This window comes from Prionailurus viverrinus, chromosome C2 (genome assembly GCF_022837055.1).
Source record: "Prionailurus viverrinus isolate Anna chromosome C2, UM_Priviv_1.0, whole genome shotgun sequence".
Classification (NCBI taxonomy): domain Eukaryota; kingdom Metazoa; phylum Chordata; class Mammalia; order Carnivora; family Felidae; genus Prionailurus; species Prionailurus viverrinus.
In genome coordinates this window covers 808,047-830,578 of record NC_062569.1, presented here as the reverse complement: position 1 = coordinate 830,578, position 22,532 = coordinate 808,047, and the positions used below count along the sequence as shown (strand labels likewise).

The 22,532-nt window shown below is 39.5% G+C and overlaps 1 pseudogene; it reads right to left on the bottom strand.

The window, feature by feature from the left end:
• The window catches only part of LOC125175081 (60 kDa heat shock protein, mitochondrial-like), a 56,323-nt pseudogene extending 36,117 nt beyond the window's left edge, over nt 1-20,206 (bottom strand).
• Between the last annotated feature and the right edge of the window lie 2,326 nt (nt 20,207-22,532).

Genomic DNA, 22,532 nt, shown 5'->3' with positions numbered 1-22,532 from the left:
TACTCACTACTGCCCAGGAGACAATGCAGCCTGCTTCCAGGCCCACTGCAGGAGGCCAGAGATAGTTATGTTCAAAGAAGTTTCCAGTTTCTGGATTGTTTTTCTTCCCACAAATTTAACTTTTTAAAATTTCACATGTAGAGAAAAGTTGCGAGACTAGGACAAGGAACACGCATGTACTCTTTACTTAGAGTCACTGATGCTAAACTTTGTCCCTCCACCACCTCCACTTGGGAGCATACATGCAACGCTTATTGAGAAGTAACACCTGTGAGCAATAAAAGCGAAGAAGCAGGATTGAGCAGCAAGACCATCCACTTGGTGTGCAAGTGGCCCAAGTTTTGGGCAACCTAAAGGAGCGTTCCAGAGCAAAGAGTGGCCATTAGAAAAGTTCTGTGCTGGGCCAGATGGTCAGGCCCTAGAGCACTCTCCATGCTCAGTCATCAGCTGGGCATGAATAGATGGGGGGCCTGGGCTCACTGCATCCTCCTAGCTGAGGGCGAGTCCTTTCTTGAGGGAAGATCCAAGTGCAGCCCCATAGCTGCCAGAGGGCCCCACCTCAGGCTCAGTGGGCCCACAACCACACACAACTGTACCAGAGTCTTGGGGACACCTACAGCATTTCCTGTTTGCACACAGCCCCAAATGTCCCTGACACAGGGAGCAGAAGTGATGGGTGCCGGCCTGGAGGGCACAGCGCTCACCTCTACACCCGAGCTACCCAGTGAGCACTTGCAACTCTGCCTGAGGGCATTTTGGGGCATGGGAGCATGTTGTGTGTATAGACAGTGGAGGCCAGAAATGCTGCAGAGTTGCTGACCCTGGAAGCAGCCCTTGAAGAGCAATAGGACGAGGTATGTCCTGAAGAGTGTCTCAGAGACCCCAGTGGGAACCAGGCCTTGGTTGCCTTCCATGGAGACCTGTGGAGAAAAGCACCCTGTAGGAACCCGCTTCTGTACACTGACTCACTTCCCCAATCCCCTCGAGGGCCTTCCTTGGCTCTCCTCCGAAATTAACCACTTGCACTTGAATTTCTTATCTCGGGGTCTGCCTCTCGGGGGACCCGACTGAAAGCAATGCCCACGTATTTGCCATTTTGGGGTCGTGCCGAAGTGAATGGTTGCAAAGGAGGCCAGGCAGAGGCTAATCAGTAAGCCAGCGTGTGGGGCTAGCAGACCTTGTGGCTGCTCGCCTCACCCAGGCCTGGTCGCTTCCATGAGGTCTGAAGGAGGCACTTACGCTTGTCCGTCTTACTCTGTGACATCTGATAGATGTCAGAGCATTGACACCCAGCAAGTGACTCTTAATGGGAGAAGAAGGGGAGTTTGTCGAACACAGCTCAGAATCACCTTCCTGGTGGGCTAATTAGAGTCATTAATGTGGGGCACTTAGCCCTCACCGTCTCGGAGATCCCCAGTGGGATTTGCCCGGTGCCACTCAGGATCTAGTTTGACCTCTTTCCCTGTTTACTCTCCTTACTTCTTCCCAGGATCATATCCCAAATGAACAACTTTGGCCCATATCTTTGTCTCTGGGTCTACTTTCAGGGAAACACAAACTAAGATGTCCCCACTTTTCAGATGAGGAAACTGAGGCTGCGAGGCATCGAGGAATCTATTCAAGGTTGAACAGCTGTGATTGTAGCCCCGGGCAGCCTGGCTCCGGAACCTGAGTTCTTAATCTCTAGTGCAGGGGCTCTGGAGCCGAGCCATGCGCTAGAATCATCCAGAGGGTATGCTAAACCCAGATTGCTGGGCCCCACCCTCACTGCCCAGAGTTTCTAGGGTCTAGGTGAGGCCCTAGAATTTTCATTCCTAACCAGTTTCCGGTAATATTACTGATGCTCCCACACCACACCACGAGAACCACTGCTATCACATTTAAGCCTCAGTAATTAGCAGCCTATCATCCTGCTGACGGAAATGCTTGTTCAAATGGATCCATCTTGTCAAGATGGTGGGGCCTGTCCCTATGCAGGTTGCACGCCGCAGTGTGGCTACTACCCTCCACGGCGTGCTCACACACGTCCTTACCACACTCTGGTGGCACAGACGCTCCTACCACGCCTTGTGGCACGCTTACACTCTTGCCACGTTCCGTGACGTGCTCCAACATACTACATCTGCACTCCAGCCCGCCTTGTTTGAGTGCCCTACGGCAGGCATTGTGCAAGCCACTGCGGGATACAGAAACCTGTAAGAAGAATGTCTCCTCTCAGAGAATGTGGGTCCAGCCTAGGGCGGAGCATTCGAAACCCAGTCCAGACTGTGATACTAGGCAATTTTCAAGACGGTGGAGAATCTGAAGCCCGGTTAGTACCTCAGAACAGAGAGGCCAAGGACCGGAAATTCACCAAATCCGTCATCAGAGGAAGTGGGAAGTCGAGCCTTGGCGTGGTGGCCACAGGACTGTGGCGAACTGTGGGCACTGCTCTTGGTTGCTGACTCCTGTGTTATCTGCAGGTAATTAGCAAAGCTCGTGGGGCGGCATCCGAATGAGACTCCATCAGAAAGCCCAAGTCTCTTGCAGTTTTGATACTGACATTGGAACCCATTACTCTACAGTCTTCATTGTGCTCGCAAAAGGAGATTAATTCATGGGATGAAAAGCAACCATATTAATGGACGGGACAATATAAATTTGTATTCAGTGAGGCAAATCAGCAGTGCTCCACAACTACCAGAGCGGGAGGCAAAGAATGGCATGTTAAATTACTCCTGTCTTGGGCTGTCAATTTAAACCACCTTTTGTGCATTCTTTTCTTTGACCAAATACATGTGCATTTCATGCACAGTGTGAAGGCAATACCCGCTAACCTGCAGCGCTAGCCCCTCCCCCAAATATAAAGGGTTCAATAGCAAAGGCTTGTAAGTTTAAACAGAGTTGCTTTTATTGGAAGCATTTTCGTGTATAAATATAAGGTAGCTATTAATGTGTGTTGTGTGCATGTGTGCGTGACTTAGTTGCAATTAAAAAAAAAAAGAAAGACTGCAGTGGTTTGAATGATAATGATTTGCAACTAAAAACCCATTAGCCCTGTCTATGCCTGATGCTAAATATACCAAACGTCAGGATGTGGTGGACGGGAAGGACAGCCTTAAAATAGTTCCTTTGAAAATAGCCCCTCCGGACAGTTTTTCTCCACAGATCTATCTCCTTGACATATATTCCTGGGAAATAAAGCCATGATCAGGGTACAGGGTCAATTCTACAGAGGGAGGAACAGATCTGATTCTTTCACAGTGTGAGACCCCGGGGATTCCAGGCCAGGGGTCCCCACACCTGGGGCTGCCCTCCAAGCCCTGGTCCCAGGACACCTGGATCACTGCCCCCTCTCACGCTGGCGAGACAGCTGACCTCACGGTCAGGTGCAGGTCTGCTGCAGTCCTTCTCTGAAGCTGTTAATATGCAGCATCTAATGTGCAGATAGGGCCAGGAGAGGATAAACAGGCTTCAGGACTTCAGGGTAAACAGGGGGCTGAAGGACTCCCCTCCGAAGGGAGTTACCTGAAGCGGTTGGGGGTTTGGCCAGGCTTCCAGCTTCCGGCCTCCACCTTGCTTTTCCCGGGGGCTCTCTCTGCTGCCTTGTGCCCACGCTGCTGGCTTCATAGCAGGCTCTGAGTGCCAGGGAATTCACTTCCCATAGGGGCAACCCTCACCCGAGGAAGGGTTGCACAAATACTCCAGCAACTTTGCCGTCGGGTGAGACAGATCTGAGGCATATGTTTTACATTTATTCTTGGAGTTGCTCAAAGGAATAAAATTCCAGAGCCGTCCAGTGGTAACCTGGCCGCTCCACATCCTTTATTGACTGCCTTCACTCCCGCATCTTGCTTCACCAGTGCCCTCCTGGAATTTCCTGGTCTCAATGCCCAAATAAGCTATTTGTACGTGAGTCTCATCGCAAGGTCGGCTTCTGGAGGAACCCAAAGCAGTGCAAATGTACGACTTCTATTAGAGCCATTCCAAGTCCTTATTTACTTATTTTTCCAGAATACAGATGAAAACCATAAGGGAAAGTGCCAGATATTTGATTTTTATATGCTATAATTATATAATGTCTTATGCCTATTATAATTATGCATATAATTAGGTACCATGACCTAATGGTAGAAGCTGGGAATTTGATTGATAGAGAGGAAAGACGTTTAGCAGAAACAGAACAGCATCTGCCTCTAGATAGCTTCTCTACATTTTCCTTATGTTACAAGGGTTGCTTTGGTTCTTATTCGGCACCCAGGGAACTCTAGTAGGTCCAACAAGCCCACTAGGAAGGTTTCTGTATAAAGATTCCTTTGCCAGGGGTTGAGGAGCATAAAGACTTTGGGACTATTGGTCCAGACGAAGAACCAGGCTCGGAAAGGACCGAGGCTGCCCCTTCACCCTCCCTGGCATGCCGGCCATGTCCCAGAGGCGGGACTTGGCTCATGGGCTGGCGGCAGCAGTGGCACTTGGGAACTTGCTGGAAATGTGGGTTCTCAGCCTCATCTGTAGACCTACTCATCAGGAGTTGCGTTTCAGTACACTCGATCTTAGCAAAAAGACCGAGAAGCGATTGGAGTTGCACTGCAGTAGACCCCAGGTGCTCTGTGAGCCATCTGCCTCTGGAAAGGGGATGACGTAGAACTGGAAGGTGGGAAAGACTGGGCTATTGCTTTTAACTGGGTGGACATATGACTTTAACAAAAATGTAAAAACCACTATTTAGAAAGGGAAATAGATGTTTGAGAATGCAATGTAAAGGTATAAAGTATAAAAACAAAAGACCTAAAAGTTTTAAAAGACGCAATATGCGTGAAGGCAGAGTGAGGGCAGAGGACTAGAATACATTGGCCAAGTGCCGGATCTCTCCTATAGAGAAGAAATGCTATTTAGAAGAAATGTGGATAACTACTGGGAAAAAAAATGAGAGCAGAATCATGTTAAAGTTCTTGGCTCCAGGAGCAGTATTAGCAGAGAGGTGATGGCCAGGTTAGGCTTTTATTTTTTATTTTGGGCTTTTCTGTACTGTTTGAACTTTTATTGGCATATGCATACATTATTTCCTTTGCTACTTATAACACGAAGTCTTAAAAGAAGAAGAGAGCTAAATAAAACATTGGTACAAGGGCAAGAGTGTTCTTTAGAATATAAAAGACTGGGACATATTTATAGGTAGACAATAAAAACATTAAAAGACACTAAGGATAGAAGAAAAAAAGTGGCAGATAGAGCTTGGTTTTTTAATCGTGTCTGTGCCTGAACCTCCGAAGAACCTTGGTTGGAACTTTTTTTTCCCCCCCCTGAATCCCCGAACATCACTACACAACTTTTCTTTCTTAAAATTGATTCTTTCCTTTCTCAATTGCAGAAGCCACCTCCACCTCCCTTCCTCAAAAATCATCGATGTTGTTAGTTGGGCACGTTTTGTTCCTGTGTTGGTTAGCCAACATCCAAAACAACATTCTGGTGGCAGACAGCAACAGACATTTCTCGCTTCATGTCTACTGTGGTCAGTTTGGCAGCCCTACTCATTTTGACCAGGTTTGCCCACAAGTCAGGGGGTCACCTATCAGCCGATCTAGGATCTGGGAGAACTGTGGAGACTGGACTCTCCTCCCCCAGCAGGCTAGCCTGGGTATGTTCTGTGAGTAATGGAAGAGGCCTTGGAGCAAGCCAGCCCCCTGGCACCGGTCTCTCTCAAGCTTCCACTCGCATCAAAATTATCAACAGCCCATGGATTCAAAGCAAATCACATGACTGAAGTCAGAGACAGAAAGGGATGGGGAAACGAAGACACATAGCAAAGGGTACAGACACAGGAAGTAACGAAGAATCAGGGTCTTCACTGCAATGAATCGCACCACTAGATTAGGAGCCGACAAGTTATGGACCACAGGCTGAATCTGGCCTACCACCTGATTTTGTAAATAAAGTTTTATTGAAAGACAGCCATGTTTATTCATTTATATACTGTCCGTGGCTACTTTTATACTATGATGGGAAAGTATTCACAACAGAAGTAATATTATTAAACAAGATGTTTGTTTAGTTTGAGAGACAGAGAGAGAGCGTGCATCATGAGTGGGGGAGGGGTAGACAGCAGCGGAGGGATAGAGCGAGAGGGAGACAGAGAATCCCAAGCAGGCTCTGCACTATCAGCACAGAGCCTGACACGGGGCTCTAACCCAGGAACCGTGAGATCCTGACCTGAGCAGAAACCAGGAGTCCGATGCTTAACCACCTGAGGCACCCAGGTGCCCCACAGCAGAAGTAATATTAACACAAGTATCTACCACTAGGCCCTTTATAAAAGAAAAATATGCTAACTCATGTTCTAGACCTTTTTCTAGTCATTTATACACACACACACATATATATATTTATACATATGTCGTGTTAACTGGATGTTAAATGTTTTCCATAAAGGGGAAGCCATACATATTCTGTGATTTCTTTTTCTGCTTCCTTGGAGATCTTTTCATGTCAGCACGTATAAGTCTACCTCGTTCTTTTTTAAACTTCTGCATAGTTTTCTGCCGTGTGACTATACCATGGCATATTTAACCATGGACACGCTCACCCCCACCTGCCTTTTATTTTCTTCCACTATCACAAAAGTAGTGCAGTGGCTACCCTTACACAGGCCTCTTGGCACACACGTGGAATGTATCTCTCCGGGATAAAAACTAGACATAAACGGAGTGGATCAAGGGTGTATCTATTATTTTCTAATGCAAACAACCAGCAAAGATAAAGTAAGTTTAAGTGAGTACCAATGTATCACTATCTACCATTCCACCATTAGCATTTTTTGTATACTTGTTTTATGATACATCCAACCCACTTCTCTATCAATCCACTACTCCTTCTAGTTTTCTGATGCATTTCCAATTTGAGAAAACAGTTCACTTCCCTCTAAATGCTTCCGCTTGCATGGAGTTGACTACTGTCAAATATTTTTCAGAGTCTTAATTTCTTTTTACATAAAATTCATGTACAATAAAATACTCGGATATTAAGTGAACGTTCACGGAGTTTTGACAGATGTTATGCCCCTGTCACGCTGAGATCCATCAAAATATAGAAAATAAACATCCTTTAAGGTTTCTTCATTCCACTTCCTGGTCCCTTCCCCTCCCCCCACAAAGAAGCAACTGAGTTTCCTGAATTGTTTTTCACCCTTTTGCCTGTTGAACATCATTTAAATGGAATCCTACATCCTCACCAACGTTGAGTATTATCATGCTTTTTAATTTGAGCCGATTTGGGAGATCTATAGCGGTATCTTACTGTGATTTTAAATTGTATTTCTCTAATGGCAATTGACAGCAAACGTTTTCAAGTGCTTGTTGGATAGTCCTGTATTTTCTTTTGTAAGGCATCTTCAAGTCTTTTGCCCATTTCCCTCCAGTATTTGTCTTTCAATTGTTTTCAACATTAACTGTGTGTGTGTGTGTGTTACTGTATTGTATCTGTGTCTTAAGGGAATTTATTTATTTGTTTGTCTTATTTGAGTATAGTTGACACACAATGTTACATTAGTTCAGGTATACAACATAGTGATTCAACAAGTTTATACAGTATGCTGTGCTCACTACACATGTAGCTGCCATCTGTCTTGATAAATTGCTATTACAGTATCACTGACTATATTCCTTCCGCTGTGACTTTTATTCCCATGACTCACTCATTCCATAACAAAGCCCATACTTCTCACACCCCTTGACTCATTTTGTCCCTCGCCACCCCTTTCTCCTCTAGTAACTATCAATTTCTTCTCTGTATTCATATGTCTGATTCTGCTTTTTATTTATTCCTTTGTTTTGTTTTGTTTCAAACTTCTTTATATAGGCGGAATCTCAGACCTTTGTCAGTTACATGTTTTGCAAATATTTTCTTCAGTTTGTGGCTTGCCTATTTACTTCCTTCACAGTGTCTTTTCATGATATGTTTTAAATTTTGATAAAATATAATTTTTCAATTTTTTAAAAGGTTATTGCTTTCTGTAACCTAGGAAACATATCCCTACCCCAATTCATAAAGATATGCTTTCATTTTTTTTCAGAAACAATTTATGGTTTTAGCTTCAATGTTTAGGTCTAGGAGCTGTCTTGAGATAGTTTCGAAGTATAAAGTGAATTAGAATAGAATTTTATTTTTTTCCCATATGGATAACCTGCTCCATTTGTTGAAAAAAAATCCTCTCTACATTGGATTATTTTAGCATCTTTGTTAAAAATCAAGCAGCTTCATAAGCTTGAATGTATTTCTGGGCTCATTGTTCTGTGTCATTGACCTAATTGCTGACCTCTATACCAGTATGACTCTGTCTTGATTGTAAGTTTTGTGGCTTTGCTATCTCTTCTCGGGTTTGCTTTGGATATTCAAGGTTATTTGCATTTGCATATAAATTTTAAAATGTAGTTGTTAATTTCTTTTTAAAAACATCTGCTTTTAAAATGGAGAGAAATCTGAAGACTAATTTAGGGGTAATTCGCATTTTACCAATATTGGATTTTCCAATTAATTAACATGATATATTTTACCAGTTATTTAGGTCTTTTAAAACTTATCTCAGCATATTTTCCAGTTTTCAGTGTAAAGTTCTTGTGTAGCTTTTGTTAACATTTATCCTAAATATTTTACTTTTATATTTTTTCAAGCAATGGAATTCATTTTCTAAAATTTCATTTCCAATTATTTGCTGCTGGCACATAAAAATGTATTTCATTTTGGTATATTTAACCTTACTATATTAACTTCTGAGTTCAATAGTTATTTTATAGACTCCTATTGAATTTATGTCATCTGAAAATGACAGTTGTATGCCCCTCTTTCCAAATATTATGTCCTTTACTTATTTTTTCTTGCCTTACTTCAATGGCTAGCATCTCTAGTACAATGGTGAATAGAAGTGGTCAAGGTGGGCATTCTTGCCCCATTACCAGTTTTAGTGGGAAACGGTCAAAATTTTACCACTAAGCATGATGTTAGCTATAGGTTTTCAATAGATTGTTTTATCAGGTTGAGGAATATCCTTCTATTTCTGGTTTTCTGTGAGTTGTTATTACAGACAGATGATGGCTATTGGCAAATTCTTTATCTGCATCTATTCAGATGATCATATGGGTCGTGTCTTTATTTTGTTAATATGATGAATTGCAGTGATTGATTTTCTTTAATGCTACACCAACCTGGTAATCCTCAGATAAACATTACTTGGTCATGATACATTATTCTTTTAATGTAATGTTTGACCCCATTTGCTAATACTTAATTAAGGAAATATGTATCTATATTCATGAGGGATATTGGCCTGTAAATTTTTGGGGGGAATACCTTTGTGATATTTTGGTATTAGGGTTAAATTAACCTCACAAAATAATCTGGGAAGTATTACCTGTTCCTCTATTTTTTGACAGAGTTTGTATAAGATTGATGTTATTTCTAATATGTTTGGTACAATTCATGAATGAAACTATCTGGGCCTAAAACTTTGTGTGCCACAGGTTTTTTTTTTTTAATGATTATTTCAATTTCTTTATACTTTATAGGGCTAATCAAATTTTCTCTTACATCTTACGTCCACCTTGGTCATTAGTATTTGTCAAGAAATTTGAAAGAATTTTTCCATTTTATCTGATTTGTCGGATACATTGGCATAAAAGTGCTAATATTCTTTTATTATCCTTTTTGTGCTTGTAGGACTGGTAGCAATATCCTTCCTTTCATTCCAGATATTGGTAACTTGTGTTCTCTCCTCTTTTTTTTTTTTTTTTTTTTTGTCTTCATCTGTCTAGCTGTTGGGTTGATCTTTTCAAGAAACCAACTTTTAGTTTTGTTAATTTATTCTATTCTTTGTCAATTTTTATTTCATTGATTTCTGCTCTTTTAAATTTTAAAGTGTACTACCTAATAGATTTCTAAAAAAGCTATTATTATTCACACCCAACAACAATCTACAAGAGGATGCAATTCTCCTTTACCTGCTTTAATTTAGGATATTTATCAACATATAACATTTAAATAATTGGATTGGATAAGACTAATTCTTCATTACTTTAATTTTTATTTTCCCAATTACTCTTGAGATTGAGTGTTGTCACATGTTTATTGGTGATTTTTCTTTCCTTTCCTATGAACTGTTTATTCATAGTTCCCCATTTCTAATTGGGCTGTATTGATTTTTTTCTTGGGTTGGTAATTTTTATATACCTCTATATCAATTCATTGTTTTGCAATGTAACTGCATTTTTTAGGTTAATAGCATGCAATTTAATTTTCTTTATAACATCTTTTATCACACTATAGTTTTTTAATGTGGACAATTTTTCTTTTTCTGTGAGCTTGGGTTTTCTTTTTTTTTTTTAAGACTCCAAATACAAGTGAGACTATGAAGTATTTGTCTTTCTTTAACTCACTTCACTTAGCATAATGCCTTTAAGATCCATCCATGTTGTTACAAAGGGTAGGATTTCCTCACTTTTTATGGCTGAATAATATTCCACACAGTGGAATATGTATAGGTACACAAATATACATATACACATACGTATACACAATGGAATATATATCGATATCTATATATCTCTCTCTATATATAACAACTTCTTTATCCATTCATCCATTAATGAACATTTAGGATGTTTCCATGTCTTAGCTATTGTAAATAATGCTGCTATAAACATGAAGGTGAAGATATCTTTTTGACAGTGTTTTCATTTCCTTTGGAAATGTTCCCAGAAGTGGAACTGCTGGACCATATAGTAGTTCTATTTTTAATTTTTTGAGAAAACTCCATACTGTTTTTCATAGTGGAAATCCCAGTCTGCAACGCACAAGGTTCCCTTTATCCATATCCACTCCAGCATTCGTTGTCTTTTATCTTTTTTATGATGGCTATTCTAACAGGTATGAGGTGACATCTTATTGTACCATATTATTGCATTTCCCTAATGACTAGTGGATGTTGAACATTTTTTCATGTACCTATTAGCCTTTAATATATTTAAATATCTATTCAGGTCCTTAAAAACCCATTTTTTAAATTGGGTTACTTGGGGGGTCTTTTGCTATTGGATTATATGTCAATCTTATCCTTCTTAACTACCAACTTTCACATGTCATATTAAGTGTATCCCTTATAAACAGTATCTATCTGGCTTTATTAAGCTATTAATCTTTAAACAGGTGAATTTAAACCATTCACAATTGTTTTGATTACTGATATGTTAGGGTTCATTTTATCTTATTTTATGTTTTCACTTTCTCATACATTTTTTGTTGTTTCTGTTTCCCTATTCCTTTATTGACCTGATTGCATTTTTTGTTTTATCTTTTCTGATAGTCTATTAGATGTACTCTATTTTCTTAGTTATTATTCTGAAATTGTAACACACACAGTTAAGCTTGTATTTACCTAATAATTTTTAGGTTCACTGTCTATATCCTTGCCCTAAGAAGATAAAGTATTTGGCATAGTTTTTCCTTTCTTAATATCATTCTCACCTTCTGATTTACTTCCTCTATCACATTTGTTTATCATCAATCATTATTTAGTCTAATGATAAATCTTACTAAGGATTTTTCTCACCAATGCTTTTTTGTATCCGATTTCTTTCTCTTTGATTCATTTTTTTCCTTATGTAAGAATACGTCTTTCAGTACATCTTTCAGATAAAGCGAATGCTTACGTCCCTGAAGTGTCATTCCAATCTCACACTTACTTGAGAGTTTGGCATCCTGTGCCTTTACAACTTCAAAGATGTTACCCCATCACCTTCTTGTGACCCTGGTGGCCTGTAAGAAATCTGATATGAATATAATCATTATTCTCTTGTAGGTAATATCTCTGGAAGATTTAGGGTTTGATTTCTTCTTTTGTGTTCTGAAAATTCACTACAATTTGTCTAAATTTATATGTGAGTGTGTGTGTATTTCGGTAACCCTGCTATATACTTGGTGGGCCCTTTTTATCATATTAAAATCTCATCATTTTAAAGTTTATGTAAGGGAATGTTTTCCTTTTACAGCTTAATTTTCTCTTTCTAGAAACCCTATTCATTAGATGAACATTTAAAATTTTGAATACATCTTTCACATTTTATCTCTTTTTTCATACTTTCAATTCTTACTCCTTTTATGTTGGGAGTAGGGAGAATTTCTTGATTCCATCTTTCAACTCAATTCATTGACTCTATTCATTCTGTTATTCAGGCTAGCTACTGACTGCTTTTTTTTTTTTAATGTCAACAATTGATATATTTTATTTCTAAGATTCTACTTGTTTCTGTTTAATGGGTGTAACACCCTTTAAAAATTTACTCTGCTTTCTCTATTTTTAAAAAATATATGAAATTTATTGTCAAGTTGGTTTCCATATCTGTTTTCTCTATTAACTCCATTTCCTTGGATATATATTTTTTACTTGGTTGAACTTTTAGGATATCATTCCTTCTTCGATCCTGTCTCATTTGCCTTTTACATGCTGAGGATTTCTCACAGTTTCTGATTCACCAAGAGTGTTCCTTGTTTTTATCCAGCATAGTTATGGATTTATTGGTTTTTCTTTCCATTTTCTTTCCTATTTTATTATTTAGGGGCAGGAGGAAGAGGGCAGAAGAGAAGCTCAGTCCCCAGCCATGCTGAGGAGCTTGGATTTTATGCTACTAAAAATCCAGTACCAGTGGACCTTCCCATCTCCTTCCCCACCTCACCACTCAATGTCTGCACTGGAGTCATGCAAAAACGTTGGAGCTTCTTCATTTTTCCATGTATCCGCAGGCCCTCATGTCTTTACAACTCTATACCTTCGTTATTAAAATCTCTTCCCTCCATGTGCTAATTTTCTACTCATCTTTTAAGACCTAGCACAGACATTATCTCCCCAGTGACGCATTCATGGACTTCCCATCAGGGTAGTGAGCGCTGGCTCCCCCTAGTTTATACCTTTCTCATGACACTTGGTTCACTGTGCTACAGGGTCCAGTTTTAAAATTTATTGATGTGCTTTTTTTTTTCCTTTGCTAATCTTTGTCTTACAGCAGGGATTGGCAATTTTTCTGTAAAAAGCCAGATGGTAAATACTTTAGGCTTTACCAACCATATAGTGTATGCTATTAACTCCTCAACTCTGACATTAGAGCATAAAGCAGCCAAAGATAATGCATAAATAAACAAGTGTTTCTATTTATTCCAATAAATGTTTATTTCTAATAAACATGAGTGTTCCAATAACACTATTTACAAAAACGGGCAGTGGGTTGAATTTGACATAAGCCATAAGCTGCTCACCCCTGTCCTAAGGGCATCACATCATCCACATTGTGGGGGAAGAGATTAGAAACAATCAGCAGATGCTGCCAGTGTCTCGCCCGTATCCCCTTACTCTCACAGTACTTGCTGCTGACTTCAAACGCCAACATGGGCATTTCTATGCCTAGGGCTTGCTCACACCTAGAGCCCATTTTGCTACCCATGTACCAGACCAGCAGTGCCAGGGAATTAACGCTGCCTAGAAGAGGCTTTCAGCCAGTGTGTATCACTCGCCTCTTGAATGGAGCGACTCTGAGTTGCATGTTTACAAGAGTTAGAACCAGCTGCAATTTTAGAGGGAGCACATTCACACAAGACCACCCTCACTTCTGACACGATTTGCAAGTTTGGGAGTTCCCAAAGCCACGTTACAATAATTCACCAGAAGAACTCAGAGTTTACAGAATGCTGTTATACTCACGGTTACAATTTACTATGGAGAAAAGAAACAAGATTAAAATCAGCCAAGTAAAGAGATGCATAGGGCAGAGTCCAGGAGGGTTCAAGCATATGGCTTCCAGTTGTCCTCTCTCAATGGAGTCATGGAAAGCACTAACTTCTCCCAGCTACCATATGTGATGCTACACGTGGGATATTGTCAACCAGGGAAGCCCCCTGAGTTTTTATTGGGACTCAGTCACATACTGCTTGTGTACCTGACCTTTAGTCTCTAGTTGCCCTAGGGGCAAAACTGATACCATCTGGCCCTAAGACCACCATAAATCATACTGTTACACTGTTTGGTGGTCAAAGCTGCCCGGCAAAAAGGGACACTCTTTCAGGCAGGACATTCCAGTAGCCAAGGGCAAAGGCCAGACTTCTCTCTGGGTGATGTTAATTCTTTACTACACAGCGTTCTACACTGGCTCTTTGAGTTCCTAGAGGGTCTAAGCCCAGTTGCTCATGGTAGTAACTGATGAAGTTTTGGGGGGTGATAGTGAGGTGGGGTCTGGAGCCAATGACCGAGAAAGAATTCTTGAAGACGTCTTTGGTGCAAAAAGGTGATTTTATTGAAGCATGGGACAGGAAGCTGTGGGCAGGAAGAGCTGCCCCAGGACCATGGAGGAGAGACTGGTTGTATACTATGGAGTTGGGGGGAGGTGAAGTCCAGGGGAAATTTCCAATGGGATTTTCATCTGCTAAAGAAGGCTCACAGGATAGTGGGGGGCTTGTTATTGTCAAGCTAAGGGTTCTTTTTCCCTCTAGCAAAGCATTAGCATTAAGACAGTAGGGAGCTCCTGGAGAAACTTTTTACTCTGCCAGCCTCAAGTATTTGTCAATGGGCTGCAGGTTATAAGGAAATTTAATTTTACCTGTTTCCTTACCTGTTTACCTGTGTGCTTAAGCCTTTGTTTCCCACATCGCTACAGAGGAGCTATGGAGACTTAGGTCCTGCAGGACTATGATCGCTATCAGTTAACAATTTGTTTTTTTTCCCCCTTCCTTGTTTTTGGGCACCCAGGAGTTCCGAGGAATATCTCACATATCCCATGGTGGGGGCTGGGGGGAGGGGTGTTTGCGGCCTGTCAGCTTGCCTTATGCTCCCTTAACAGTAACTTCTTGATTATATTCTCTTTAGTGCCTCACTTCATTTCCCAACACATGTACATTCTTCACTCCCATGTTGGTGTTTCCTGGGGTCATTCCCCAAATAAACTAAGTACACTTGAATCATTATCTCATGTTCTTCTTCTGGGGAACCACACGGGGACAAAATGTCACAAAACTTGGCTAATTTTTCAGAAAGACTAATTTTTCAAATTCCTCTAGTTCTTATTTACATTATCATTCTCCTGACCCTGGGAGTCAATGTTCACAGGGTTCTCTACTAATATAGGCAAGATACTTCTGTCAGCCATTAAGACTTAGATGAAATCATAAAGAGGGATAAGACATCCAAACAGAAAAAGAAAGGAAAAGGTCTACCTGTCTCAGTTTCCAAGAGATCGGAAGAAGAGGTTAAGAGCAAAGCAGAAGAGTGAGACAAGCAGGGACCGTCACATGCACAGAGCCACATCCAACGCATCGGAGGAGAACCTCTACCAACTCCCTTTTCTAAGGTGAGGCTTGTAAATCAGTGGTTCTGAAATCTAAGTGTGCATTGAAATCAGAATGACTTGGGAAGAAAATCAGACTGATGAATCTGTTGCCTCTTAGAGTGGGGTCTCAGAATTTGTGTATCTCTCAACAGATATCTGGCTGAATCTAGCATAGCCTGTTACAATTTGAAAGCCATGGGGTGGATGACCTGTGAACTCCCACATCACACTGCCTCACCTCAGTTGACTAAAATTCTGAGTTTAAATATTTGTTGTTATTCTTCACAGTGTGTTTCCTGAAAAGTGCGCCCATTGTCACATCAGTGTTGATCTCATTGAAGGCTCTGAGTCTTATTGTCTTCCTTTGCTTAGGAAAATACTTTTCATTCAAGTAGGAAATGGATTGTGAACATTTGTAAAGAATGCTGACATCTCCCACCCTTCCTACCTCTTCCTTCCACCTGCACCTCCTCAGGGCTGAAAGGAAGAGGGGAAGCCATTGTGTGTCTAAATGGGCTCCCATTTGTACAGTCACAAAACTGTGTGCTTAAGCCTGAGTTTTCACATCAAGCAAATTAGGGGTAATTTTTTGCTTTATAAAAATTATTCTTTGTTGTACAAAAGGATTCAACGCAGGTTTTCTTTTAATATCCAAGTTCTTTAGAGCATTTCAAATATAATTCAGTTTCCAACAATTCGGTGTTGACTCTTTTTTTTTTTAAGGAACACATCGATTGTGTAAAGCCAGGTATGCAAGAAAGTTCCTCATTATTGGTTTTTATGTCTTTGAAGTTCGGGGAGGAAATTCTGTAAATTCATAGTAGACATTGGAGGACCTGGTTATGGTTTCTGGACATGGAATCTCCCATTAAGTTGTTCAGATGAAAAAAAAAAAAGCTAAGGAAAAATATCACAAGCTACCCTTAGACCCTAAAGTCTATATTCATTGTCTACTCTTGGTAACATCATCATTTTAAAGCTGATATCATCCTTAAAATTTTACAAGGCAATAACTATAACTGATATTTCAACTTGAATTTCTTGAGCCCATACTTCCTAAAGGTTTTTAGGTAAGAGATTCCTTAGTTCCCATCTAACAACCCAGAGAACCAAGGTATCGAAGATTGACTGAAAGGCCCAGGGCAACAGATTTATCTGTGCACTATGGAATGCTTAGCACATGCCTAAGTTCATTATTTGATGCTCAATAAATATTTGTCAAATGAAGAATCTGAGTCTTTTATCTGGCTATTTTTGCAGACTTCTCACTTCATTGTGCAGCCTCTCATCAGAGACTAATTGCAACAACCCGCTCATGAGGGACTAGCTACATGGCAGGTTGGAAGATTTACTTCTTGTTTGTGTACTTTGTGTATAAAAATGCAACCCACACACCTAGCCGCTCCATGTGCCTAAGGTGCACAGTCAACTTAAATATTTTCCCAAGGGTGGAGTAGTGTGTGGGGGGGGGGTGCCTTTTTACACATGGACAGATAGCATGTGACCTGTGCAGTCATGTTCTGAAAGGCCTTGTGCATGGCTTGATGCTCTATTTCATCTGTCTTGAAATTCTTCATAATTTTTGAGAAAGGGGCCTGCATTTTCATTTTGCCCTGGGCCCTAAATATGTAGCCAATTCCTCTTGACAGAGAACAACCATAGGAAAAAATAGAACTCTAAAACATCAAGGCTTTTGATATGAATGACACTTAAATCGGTAAGATTTTCAAATGTCATATAAAGAATATCTTTGTTACACAATAGGATATATTCTCTGTGGTGAGAGGGGAGAGTGAATCTTTGTCAGGCAACTCGACATTCCAGGACCTTTTATCTTCTCATTTTAAATGTGAAAGGATCATTAGGGTCCTCTAGCCAACCCACTCAGATTACAGGCAGAGGGGGCTCAGCAAGCCCATGCCCACACAGCTGGCTGAAGGTAGACCCCAGGACTCCCGGGCCCTAACGCCCTTGTACTACATCATGGCTTCTGTATTAGAGGTAGTAGGTCAAAGAATATGTATCTGCCTTTTTGACAGTCTAGACATAAACATTTAAACATTTTTTCAATAGTTGCATTTTACCTTTGCAATGATACAGCTATAGGAATAGTGAAAGCCAAAAACATGTCAAGAGAGGCAAGAAAAAACTAAAGGAAAACCAAGAGGTCAGGTAGTTTTCACTTGGTCCAAATATTTGTCTTTGAAGAGGTAAGTCAATGGGACTGCTAAGGTGACTTATTGCCAAGTTCAGTATTGTCTTCAGTGATCACATAAGTGGGGAGATGAGAAGGTACTTCCTGAGCCGGAAGCATTGATATGCCTTGGCTGTTTTTATTCCTATTTCATACGGTGGAAGAAAATACCCTCTAACTGATGCAGCAGAAAATCTGAGTGAAGCAGGTTAAGGTCACCAAAACTAAATAAAAACAAAATTGGAACGGGGATGGGAGTGTGGAGGGACTCCTGGCAGTAAGCCATTGCAAGCTATATGAAACACCTTTGTAATATAGGGTAAATATTTCTGAAAAATAAACCATAAGCTATTTTTGCATAATTTTATTGTAGTAAAATATACATGACATAAAATTTACTCTTTTATGAGTTGTATAGACCAGTAGCATTAAGTACATTCACAGTGTTGTGCAAACGTCACCACTGTCCACTTGCAGAACTTTTTTTTTTAGTGCTTATTTATCTTTGAGAGAGAAAGAGGGAGAATGCGAGCGGGGTAGGGACAAAGAGAGACAGAGACACAGAATCCGAAACAGGCTCCAGGCTCTGAGCTGTCACCACAGAGTCTGACGCAGGGCTCAAACCCATGAACCATGAGATCATGACCTGAGCTGAAGTTGGATGCTTAATCAACTGAGCCACTCAGGCACCCCAGAACTTTTTCATCATCCCAAACAGAAACTCCTTTTTTTCTTCTTTACCACTGAATCTAGATACTTTTTAAAAATTTAGTTTATTGAAGTGTAATTGACATACAATGTCACATTGGTTTTAGTATACAACATAGTCATTTAACACCTCTATATACTATGCTATGCTCGCCAAAGTATAGCTACCAGTCAACATACAACATCATTACAATATCATTGGCTATATTCCCTAGGCTGTACCTTTCATCCCTGTGATTTATTTATTCCACAATTGGAAGCCTGTGTCTCTCTCTCCCCTTCATCCATTTTGCCCATCTTCCCCACCCCCTCCCTTCTGGCAATCATCAGTCTGCTCTTTGTATTTATGGGTCTGTTTCTGCTTTTTCTGTTTGTTTGTTCATTTGCTTTGTTTTCTTAGATTCTATGTATAAGTGAAACATACAGTATTTGTCTTTCTCTGTCTGATTTATTTCACTTAGCATAATGCCCTCTGGGTCCATCCACGTTGCCACAAATGGCAAGATCACATCCTTTTATGGTTAAGAAATATTCCATTGTGTGTGGAATATTGTGATATGCAAGCTGTATGAAACACCTTTGTAATATAGGGTAAATATTTCTGAAAAATCAAACCATAAGCTATTTTTGCATAATTTCCACACTCCCATCCCCATTCCAATTTTGGTTTTATTTAGTTTTGGTGATCTTAACCTGTGATATATATATATATATATATATATATATATAATATTATATATATGTATAATCATATCTTCTTTATCCATTCATTTATCAACAGACACTTAGGTTGCTTCCATATCATGGCTATTGTAAATAATGGTGCAGTAAACATGGGGATACATATATCTTTTTGAATTAGTGTTTTTGTTTTGTTTGGGCAAATACCCAGTAGTGGAATTACTGGGTAGCATGGCATCATCTCTGGTCACAATGACCTCTCCAACTTTTCCTAAGTCATGAGGCTGAACATCTTCAAGATATAGTCAATCTTTCTCCCAACATTAGACCACCAGTAGCAATAGGCACGTCTTTAATCTAGTTCTTTCTGTTGTTGCCCAAACCTGGTGTTTTGACTGCTACAACCTGAAGACCAACGTTTAGCCTATTCAAACCAGTGTACTTAGAGCTTCTCCATCAACATCATCAGCAGTTATGACTAAAGGCTTACAGTAAGCATTGGCAATTTCAAGAGCAGATCACTGGACAGGACAATAGAAATTTTCTCTTCACTCAGTAGAACATGGGCATCTTGGAATTCACATTTCTGACATGTTGATGTATTAATAAAGTATACAGAACTATAACCTCAATCAAACATCATGCCTTTAATAATTTCTAATTCATCCTTCAGTGTTTTTCCATCCTTTACTGTGATGATACCCTGATACCCTTCCTTTCAACCATTTTTATTGCATAAGAAATAATGTCAATTTCTTTGTCTCCAGTTGCAGAAATCGCAGCAATCTGGACAATTTCTTCAGGGGTTATCACAGGTTTATACTGCTTCTTAAGCGTAACAATTACAGCATCAACAGCTAACATCATATCTCTCCTGATTTCCACGGGATTAGCATCTTTGCTAATCTTCTCAAAGCCTTCCTTGGCAAAAGAGTGTCCTAGTATGAGTAGGAGTAGTGGTACCAGCCTCAGCCTCTTCATTTGTGTTAGTGGCAACATCTTGAACAAGTTTAGCACCAATATTTTTATATTTATCTTTTAAGTCAATGGACTTTGCAATGGTCACACCATCTTCTGTTATTTTGGACTTTCCCGGTTCTATTCAATAGTCACTGTTATTCCCTTTGGCCCCATAGTAATGGCTAAATCATCAGCTTAAAGGTCTCCACTTTGACGCATTAAGGCTCAGGCATCTGCACCAAATTTTGGCATAAGCCCAAGTGGCATAAGGAGCCAGTGCCCTGGACACTGACCTAATTTGGCAAAGGACTGTGAGTAATGGAAGCATTTCTGTGGGGCAGCAACAGAGTGTGCTGGTGGCGAGACAGGCTATTGGAGGCAAGTCAAGGATAGAATGCATGGCATACGTGGCTAGGATTGTATGGTATCTCTATTTTTAATTATTTGAGGTACTTCCATATTGCTCTCCATAGTGGCTGCACCAATTATATTCCCACCAACAGTGCATGAGGACTCCTTTCTCTCCACACCCTCACCAACACTTGTTTCTTTTGGATACTAGCCATTCTGATGGGTGTAAAGTGATACCTCATTGTAGTATTGATTGGCATTCCCCTGATGATTAGTGATGTTGAGCATCTCTTCAATCTGTATGGCTTCTTTGGAAAAGTGTTTATACAGGTCCTGTCCAGTTTTAGTCAGATTATTTGGTTTTTGGGGTGTTGAGTTATGTAAGTTCTTTATATATTGTGGATGTTAACCCCTTTCAGATATATCATTTGTAAATATCTTTTCCCATTCAGTAGATTGCTTTTTTATTTCTTTCATTGATGATTTTCTTCACTGTGCAAAATCCTTTTATTTTGGCCTACTCCCAATAGTTTATTTTTGCCAGACAGAAACTCTTTACCCCTTAAACAACGATTCTCTATTCCTTCCTCTCTCTAGCCCGTAGTAACCTCTATTCTACTTTCCGTGTCTTTAAATTTATCTATTCTCATTATGTCATATAAGTGGAATATAATATTTTCCCTTTTGTATCTGACTTTAAGGCTAGGTAGTATTCCATTTATGTATATACCACATTTTGTTTATTCATGCATCTGTTGGTGGACATTTGAGCTTTTCCATCTTTTGGCTATTGTGAATAATGTGGATGTAAACACTGGCATACAAGTATCTATTTGAGTCTCTGCTTTCAATTCTTTGGGGTATATACCTGGAAGTGGAATTGTTGTATCATGTGGTAAATCTACGTTTAACATTTTGAGGAAACACCAAAACATTTTCCACAGAAGCTGTACCATTTTACATTCCCACCAGAAATGCATAAGGTCCAAGTTTTCCAAATCCTCAAAAACACTTGCTATTTTTCTATTTGTTTATAATAGGCATGTTTGTTTCTAATAGGTGAGAAGTAGTATCTCATTATGATTTTGATTTCCATTTCTGTAATAACTAGGGATGTTGAACCTCTTTTTATTGATTATTAGTATGTCTTCCTTTAAGAAATGTCTATTCAAATCCTTTACCAATTTTTGTATTGGTTCATTTGTTTTTATGTTGTTGAGTTGTAGGACTACTATGTGTAATCTTTTATCATATATACGCTTTGCAAATATATTCCTCCATTCTGTAGGTTGTCTTTCTACTCTGTTGATATGTCCTATAATGCACAAAAGTTTTTTAATTTGGGTGAATTTATCTATTTTTCTTTTGTTACCTATACTTTTGATGTTATAACCAAAAAAATCATTATCAAATCCAGTGTCACGAAACCATATGCTTTTTGTTAGACAAAATGACTTTTAGAATTTTATCAATTGTCAATAACAACAACAAACCTTAAAATGTTTGATGTTTGATGCATGAATGATCCAATTCTGTGATATAGGAAGGTTGATATTTAAGGATGGAAAAAGACATATCATTAAAATATATATATTTTTTAAGTAGCAGGAGTGGCTATATTAATAACAGACAAAATGAACTTCAGAGCAAACAAAATTACTAGAGACAAGGGGGACATTATGTGATGACAAAAAGATCAATCTCAATCTATAGGAAGACATAATCCTTAATATGAATGCACCAAACCACAGTCTCAAAATATATGAAATAAAAGCTGAAAGCTGATAGAGTTTAAAGGAGAAATAGATGCATCTGCAATTATAGTTGGGGACTTCAATATCCCTTTCTCAGTAACAGATAGAATTACTACACAAAGTCATTAAGGACATAGAAGAATTTAACAACATCATCTTATAGGATCTAATCGACATTAATAGAACACTCCACTCAACAATAGCAGAATACACATTTTTTTTCAGGAGTCCATGGAACATTCACCAAGATATACCATATCTTGGTTCAAAATACAAACTTCAACGAACAAAAAAAATTGAATCATAGAGTTTATTCTCTAACCATAATAGAGTAAAATAGAAATCAATAACAGAAAGATAACAGACAAGTCTCCAAACACTTGGAAATTAAACAATATGTTTCTAAATAAGTCATAGATCAGAAGAATTCTCAAAAGAAAAATTTTAATATCATAGAACAGAATGAGAATGAAAATACAACACATAAAACTTTGTAAGACATAGTTAAAGCAGTGCCAAGAGGGAAATTAATAGCACTAAATGCTCACA